Source organism: Phalangium opilio, unplaced genomic scaffold (genome assembly GCF_054372755.1).
Source record: "Phalangium opilio isolate 3A_F unplaced genomic scaffold, DU_Popi_V2 ptg000022l_1, whole genome shotgun sequence".
Taxonomy (NCBI): domain Eukaryota; kingdom Metazoa; phylum Arthropoda; class Arachnida; order Opiliones; family Phalangiidae; genus Phalangium; species Phalangium opilio.
This window is the reverse complement of record NW_028324154.1, coordinates 4466903-4472500: the sequence shown is the minus strand read 5'-3', so window position 1 is coordinate 4472500 and position 5598 is coordinate 4466903. Positions and strand designations below refer to the sequence as shown.

Sequence of the window (5598 nt, the reverse complement as noted above, 5' to 3'; positions counted from 1 at the left end):
AGGGATAACTCGCATTCGACTGCAGATCGAGAGGTCCTTGGTTCAAACCCGAGTTTCCCCTGTAACAGCACTGATCATTCCTTTTATTTTAGTTAAATCGACATTACTGCTAGGAACAAGGAGGGATAGCTCGCATTCGACTGCAGATCGAAAGGTCCTTGGTTCAAACCCGAGTTCCCCCTGTAACAGCACGGATAATTCCGTTTATTTTATTTAAATCGACATTACGGCTAGGAACAAGGAGAGATAACTCGCATTCGACTGCAGATCGAGAGGTCCTTGGTTCAAACCCGAGTTCCCCCTGTAACAGCACGGATCATTCCGTTTATTTTAACTAAATCGACATTACGGCTAGGAACAAGGAGGGATAACTCGCATTCGACTGCCGATCGAGAGGTCCTTGGTTCAAACCCGAGTTCCCCCTGTAACAGCACGGATTATTCCCTTTATTTTAGTTAAATCGACATTACGGCTCTGGACAAGGGGGAAGAGCTCGGTGGTAGAGCATTCGACTACAGATCGAGAGGTCCTTGGTTCAAACCCGAGTTCCCCCTGTAACAGCACGGATCATTCCGTTTATTTTATTTAAATCGACATTACGGCTAGGAACAAGGAGAGATAACTCGCATTCGACTGCAGATCGAGAGGTCCTTGGTTCAAACCCGAGTTCCCCCTGTAACAGCATGGATTATTCCCTTTATTTTAGTTAAATCGACATTACGGCTAGGAACAAGGAGGGATAACTCGCATTCGACTGCAGATCGAGAGGTCCTTGGTTCAAACCCGAGTTCCCCCTGTAACAGCACGGATCATTCCGTTTATTTTAGTTAAATCGACATTACGGCTCTGAACAAGGGGGGAGAGCTCAGTGGTAGAGCATTCGACTGCAGATCGAGAGATCCTTGGTTCAAACCCGAGTTCCCCCTGTAACAGCACGGATCATTCCGATTATTTTAGTTAAATCGACATTACGGCCTTGAACAAGGGGGAATAGCTCAGTGGTAGAGCATTCGACTGCAGATCGAGAGGTCCTTGGTTCAAACCCGAGTTCCCCCTGTAACAGCACGGATTATTCCGTTTATTTTAGTTAAATCGACATTACGGCTCTGAACAAGGGGGAAGAGCTCAGTGGTAGAGCATTCGACTGCAGATCGAGAGATCCTTGGTTCAAACCCGAGTTCCCCCTGTAACAGCACGGATCATTCCGATTATTTTATTTAAATCGACATTACGGCTAGGAACAAGGAGGGATAACTCGCATTCGACTGCAGATCGAGAGGTCCTTGGTTCAAACCCGAGTTCCCCCTGTAACAGCACGGATCATTCCGTTTATTTTAGTTAAATCGACATTACGGCCTTGAACAAGGGGGAATAGCTCAGTGGTAGAGCATTCGACTGCAGATCGAGAGATCCTTGGTTCAAACCCGAGTTCCCCCAGTAACAGCACGGATCATTCCGATTATTTTATTTAAATCGACATTACGGCTATGAACAAGGGGGATAGCTCAGTGGTAGAGCATTCAACTACAGATCGAGAGGTCCTTGGTTCAAACCCGAGTTCCCCCTGTAATAGCACTGATCATTCCTTTTATTTTAGCTAAATCGACATTACGGCTAGGAACAAGGAGGGATAACTCGCATTCGACTGCAGATCGAGAGGTCCTTGGTTCAAACCCGAGTTTCCCCTGTAACAGCACTGATCATTCCTTTTATTTTAGTTAAATCGACATTACTGCTAGGAACAAGGAGGGATAGCTCGCATTCGACTGCAGATCGAAAGGTCCTTGGTTCAAACCCGAGTTCCCCCTGTAACAGCACGGATCATTCCGTTTATTTTATTTAAATCGACATTACGGCTAGGAACAAGGAGAGATAACTCGCATTCGACTGCAGATCGAGAGGTCCTTGGTTCAAACCCGAGTTCCCCCTGTAACAGCATGGATTATTCCCTTTATTTTAGTTAAATCGACATTACGGCTAGGAACAAGGAGGGATAACTCGCATTCGACTGCAGATCGAGAGGTCCTTGGTTCAAACCCGAGTTCCCCCTGTAACAGCACGGATCATTCCGTTTATTTTAGTTAAATCGACATTACGGCTCTGAACAAGGGGGGAGAGCTCAGTGGTAGAGCATTCGACTGCAGATCGAGAGATCCTTGGTTCAAACCCGAGTTCCCCCTGTAAAAGCACGGATCATTCCGATTATTTTATTTAAATCGACATTACGGCTATGAACAAGGGGGATAGCTCAGTGGTAGAGCATTCGACTACAGATCGAGAGGTCCTTGGTTCAAACCCGAGTTCCCCCTGTAACAGCACGGATCATTCCGTTTATTTTAGTTAAATCGACATTACGGCCTTGAACAAGCGGGAATAGCTCAGTGGTAGAGCATTCGACTGCAGATCGAGAGATCCTTGGTTCAAACCCGAGTTCCCCCAGTAACAGCACGGATCATTCCGATTATTTTATTTAAATCGACATTACGGCTATGAACAAGGGGGATAGCTCAGTGGTAGAGCATTCAACTACAGATCGAGAGGTCCTTGGTTCAAACCCGAGTTCCCCCTGTAATAGCACTGATCATTCCTTTTATTTTAGCTAAATCGACATTACGGCTAGGAACAAGGAGGGATAACTCGCATTCGACTGCAGATCGAGAGGTCCTTGGTTCAAACCCGAGTTTCCCCTGTAACAGCACTGATCATTCCTTTTATTTTAGTTAAATCGACATTACTGCTAGGAACAAGGAGGGATAGCTCGCATTCGACTGCAGATCGAAAGGTCCTTGGTTCAAACCCGAGTTCCCCCTGTAACAGCACGGATCATTCCGTTTATTTTATTTAAATCGACATTACGGCTAGGAACAAGGAGAGATAACTCGCATTCGACTGCAGATCGAGAGGTCCTTGGTTCAAACCCGAGTTCCCCCTGTAACAGCACGGATCATTCCGTTTATTTTAGTTAAATCGACATTACGGCTAGGAACAAGGAGGGATAACTCGCATTCGACTGCCGATCGAGAGGTCCTTGGTTCAAACCCGAGTTCCCCCTGTAACAGCACGGATCATTCCGTTTATTTTAGTTAAATCGACATTACGGCTCTGAACAAGGGGGGAGAGCTCAGTGGTAGAGCATTCGACTGCAGATCGAGAGATCCTTGGTTCAAACCCGAGTTCCCCCTGTAAAAGCACGGATCATTCCGATTATTTTATTTAAATCGACATTACGGCTATGAACAAGGGGGATAGCTCAGTGGTAGAGCATTCGACTACAGATCGAGAGGTCCTTGGTTCAAACCCGAGTTCCCCCTGTAACAGCACTGATCATTCCTTTTATTTTAGCTAAATCGACATTACGGCTAGGAACAAGGAGGGATAACTCGCATTCGACTGCCGATCGAGAGGTCCTTGGTTCAAACCCGAGTTCCCCCTGTAACAGCACGGATTATTCCCTTTATTTTAGTTAAATCGACATTACGGCTCTGGACAAGGGGGAAGAGCTCGGTGGTAGAGCATTCGACTACAGATCGAGAGGTCCTTGGTTCAAACCCGAGTTCCCCCTGTAACAGCACGGATCATTCCGTTTATTTTATTTAAATCGACATTACGGCTAGGAACAAGGAGAGATAACTCGCATTCGACTGCAGATCGAGAGGTCCTTGGTTCAAACCCGAGTTCCCCCTGTAACAGCACGGATCATTCCGTTTATTTTAGTTAAATCGACATTACGGCTAGGAACAAGGAGGGATAACTCGCATTCGACTGCCGATCGAGAGGTCCTTGGTTCAAACCCGAGTTCCCCCTGTAACAGCACGGATTATTCCCTTTATTTTAGTTAAATCGACATTACGGCTCTGGATAAGGGGGAAGAGCTCGGTGGTAGAGCATTCGACTACAGATCGAGAGGTCCTTGGTTCAAACCCGAGTTCCCCCTGTAACAGCACGGATCATTCCGTTTATTTTATTTAAATCGACATTACGGCTAGGAACAAGGAGAGATAACTCGCATTCGACTGCAGATCGAGAGGTCCTTGGTTCAAACCCGAGTTCCCCCTGTAACAGCATGGATTATTCCCTTTATTTTAGTTAAATCGACATTACGGCTAGGAACAAGGAGGGATAACTCGCATTCGACTGCAGATCGAGAGGTCCTTGGTTCAAACCCGAGTTCCCCCTGTAACAGCACGGATCATTCCGTTTATTTTAGTTAAATCGACATTACGGCTCTGAACAAGGGGGGAGAGCTCAGTGGTAGAGCATTCGACTGCAGATCGAGAGATCCTTGGTTCAAACCCGAGTTCCCCCTGTAACAGCACGGATCATTCCGATTATTTTATTTAAATCGACATTACGGCTATGAACAAGGGGGATAGCTCAGTGGTAGAGCATTCGACTACAGATCGAGAGGTCCTTGGTTCAAACCCGAGTTTCCCCTGTAATAGCACTGATCATTCCTTTTATTTTAGTTAAATCGACATTACGGCTAGGAACAAGGAGGGATAACTCGCATTCGACTGCAGATCGAGAGGTCCTTGGTTCAAACCCGAGTTCCCCCTGTAACAGCATGGATTATTCCCTTTATTTTAGTTAAATCGACATTACGGCTAGGAACAAGGAGGGATAACTCGCATTCGACTGCAGATCGAGAGGTCCTTGGTTCAAACCCGAGTTCCCCCTGTAACAGCACGGATCATTCCGTTTATTTTAGTTAAATCGACATTACGGCCTTGAACAAGGGGGAATAGCTCAGTGGTAGAGCATTCGACTGCAGATCGAGAGGTCCTTGGTTCAAACCCGAGTTCCCCCTGTAACAGCACGGATTATTCCGTTTATTTTAGTTAAATCGACATTACGGCTCTGAACAAGGGGGAAGAGCTCAGTGGTAGAGCATTCGACTGCAGATCGAGAGATCCTTGGTTCAAACCCCAGTTCCCCCTGTAACAGCACTGATCATTCCTTTTATTACCTCTCCGAGTGACGTATGTCACGGAGAGGTTCTGTAACGATCGTGTGTGTCTGTCGAGGAGTGTATGTCTGGGCGGGTGTGTGTGGGTGTGTTTGTGTGTGTGTCTGTTGTTACACCCACGTGACCGCGTTCGCAGTTTCCAAATCGGAGCAAACGTGTTCGCCATTTCCGAACTGCTTTCACAGTCACGGAAGTGGCTCCTCTACTTGAGTTCTCACACCACCATCTTCTGGTCTTTGTCCATCCCACACGGACACCAGTCTGTACTTACTGGCTTCTAATCACCACCATCTTTTGATCTTCGTCCATCCCACATGGACACCAGTCTGTACAGACTGTTAAAAAAGTCTTTGCGCGTTGCAGTTTTCGCACATATTTTACTATATTTCAAAAACTATTCAAGCTAGCGCTCTGGAATAAAGTGCGTTATAAAAGTTTTGCATTTCTCTTTCATATTTTACCCGTTCCACAGTTGTCCTTTGCATACTTATACCGGAAACCGGAAATGTCAAAATTATCAACTTTGAAAATATTGGATTCTCGAGGATATAAATGCGATTTTCGGATTCCTTGGGGTCGATTCATATTTGAAAAGTTTTCACCAAATTCAATTCGGATGAATAGGTCACGAG

General features: G+C 46.0%; 11 non-coding genes across 11 annotated transcripts; all 11 read left to right on the top strand.

Annotated features, from left to right (window-relative positions):
* Positions 1-482: 482 nt before the first annotated feature.
* TRNAC-ACA (transfer RNA cysteine (anticodon ACA)) lies at positions 483-554 on the top strand. Its single transcript has one exon. It is a non-coding gene; the product is annotated as a tRNA-Cys (tRNA).
* Positions 555-984: 430 nt separating this feature from the next.
* Positions 985-1056, top strand: TRNAC-GCA (transfer RNA cysteine (anticodon GCA)). The gene has a single exon. It is a non-coding gene; the product is annotated as a tRNA-Cys (tRNA).
* A 309-nt stretch (positions 1057-1365) lies between these two features.
* Positions 1366-1437, top strand: TRNAC-GCA (transfer RNA cysteine (anticodon GCA)). The gene has a single exon. It is a non-coding gene; the product is annotated as a tRNA-Cys (tRNA).
* A 57-nt stretch (positions 1438-1494) lies between these two features.
* TRNAC-ACA (transfer RNA cysteine (anticodon ACA)) lies at positions 1495-1566 on the top strand. Its single transcript has one exon. It is a non-coding gene; the product is annotated as a tRNA-Cys (tRNA).
* Positions 1567-2237: 671 nt separating this feature from the next.
* On the top strand, positions 2238-2309 carry TRNAC-ACA (transfer RNA cysteine (anticodon ACA)). The gene has a single exon. It is a non-coding gene; the product is annotated as a tRNA-Cys (tRNA).
* Positions 2310-2496: 187 nt separating this feature from the next.
* On the top strand, positions 2497-2568 carry TRNAC-ACA (transfer RNA cysteine (anticodon ACA)). Its single transcript has one exon. It is a non-coding gene; the product is annotated as a tRNA-Cys (tRNA).
* A 671-nt stretch (positions 2569-3239) lies between these two features.
* Positions 3240-3311, top strand: TRNAC-ACA (transfer RNA cysteine (anticodon ACA)). The gene has a single exon. It is a non-coding gene; the product is annotated as a tRNA-Cys (tRNA).
* Positions 3312-3490: 179 nt separating this feature from the next.
* TRNAC-ACA (transfer RNA cysteine (anticodon ACA)) lies at positions 3491-3562 on the top strand. Its single transcript has one exon. It is a non-coding gene; the product is annotated as a tRNA-Cys (tRNA).
* A 300-nt stretch (positions 3563-3862) lies between these two features.
* TRNAC-ACA (transfer RNA cysteine (anticodon ACA)) lies at positions 3863-3934 on the top strand. The gene has a single exon. It is a non-coding gene; the product is annotated as a tRNA-Cys (tRNA).
* Positions 3935-4363: 429 nt separating this feature from the next.
* TRNAC-ACA (transfer RNA cysteine (anticodon ACA)) lies at positions 4364-4435 on the top strand. Its single transcript has one exon. It is a non-coding gene; the product is annotated as a tRNA-Cys (tRNA).
* Positions 4436-4735: 300 nt separating this feature from the next.
* Positions 4736-4807, top strand: TRNAC-GCA (transfer RNA cysteine (anticodon GCA)). The gene has a single exon. It is a non-coding gene; the product is annotated as a tRNA-Cys (tRNA).
* Positions 4808-5598: the final 791 nt, after the last annotated feature.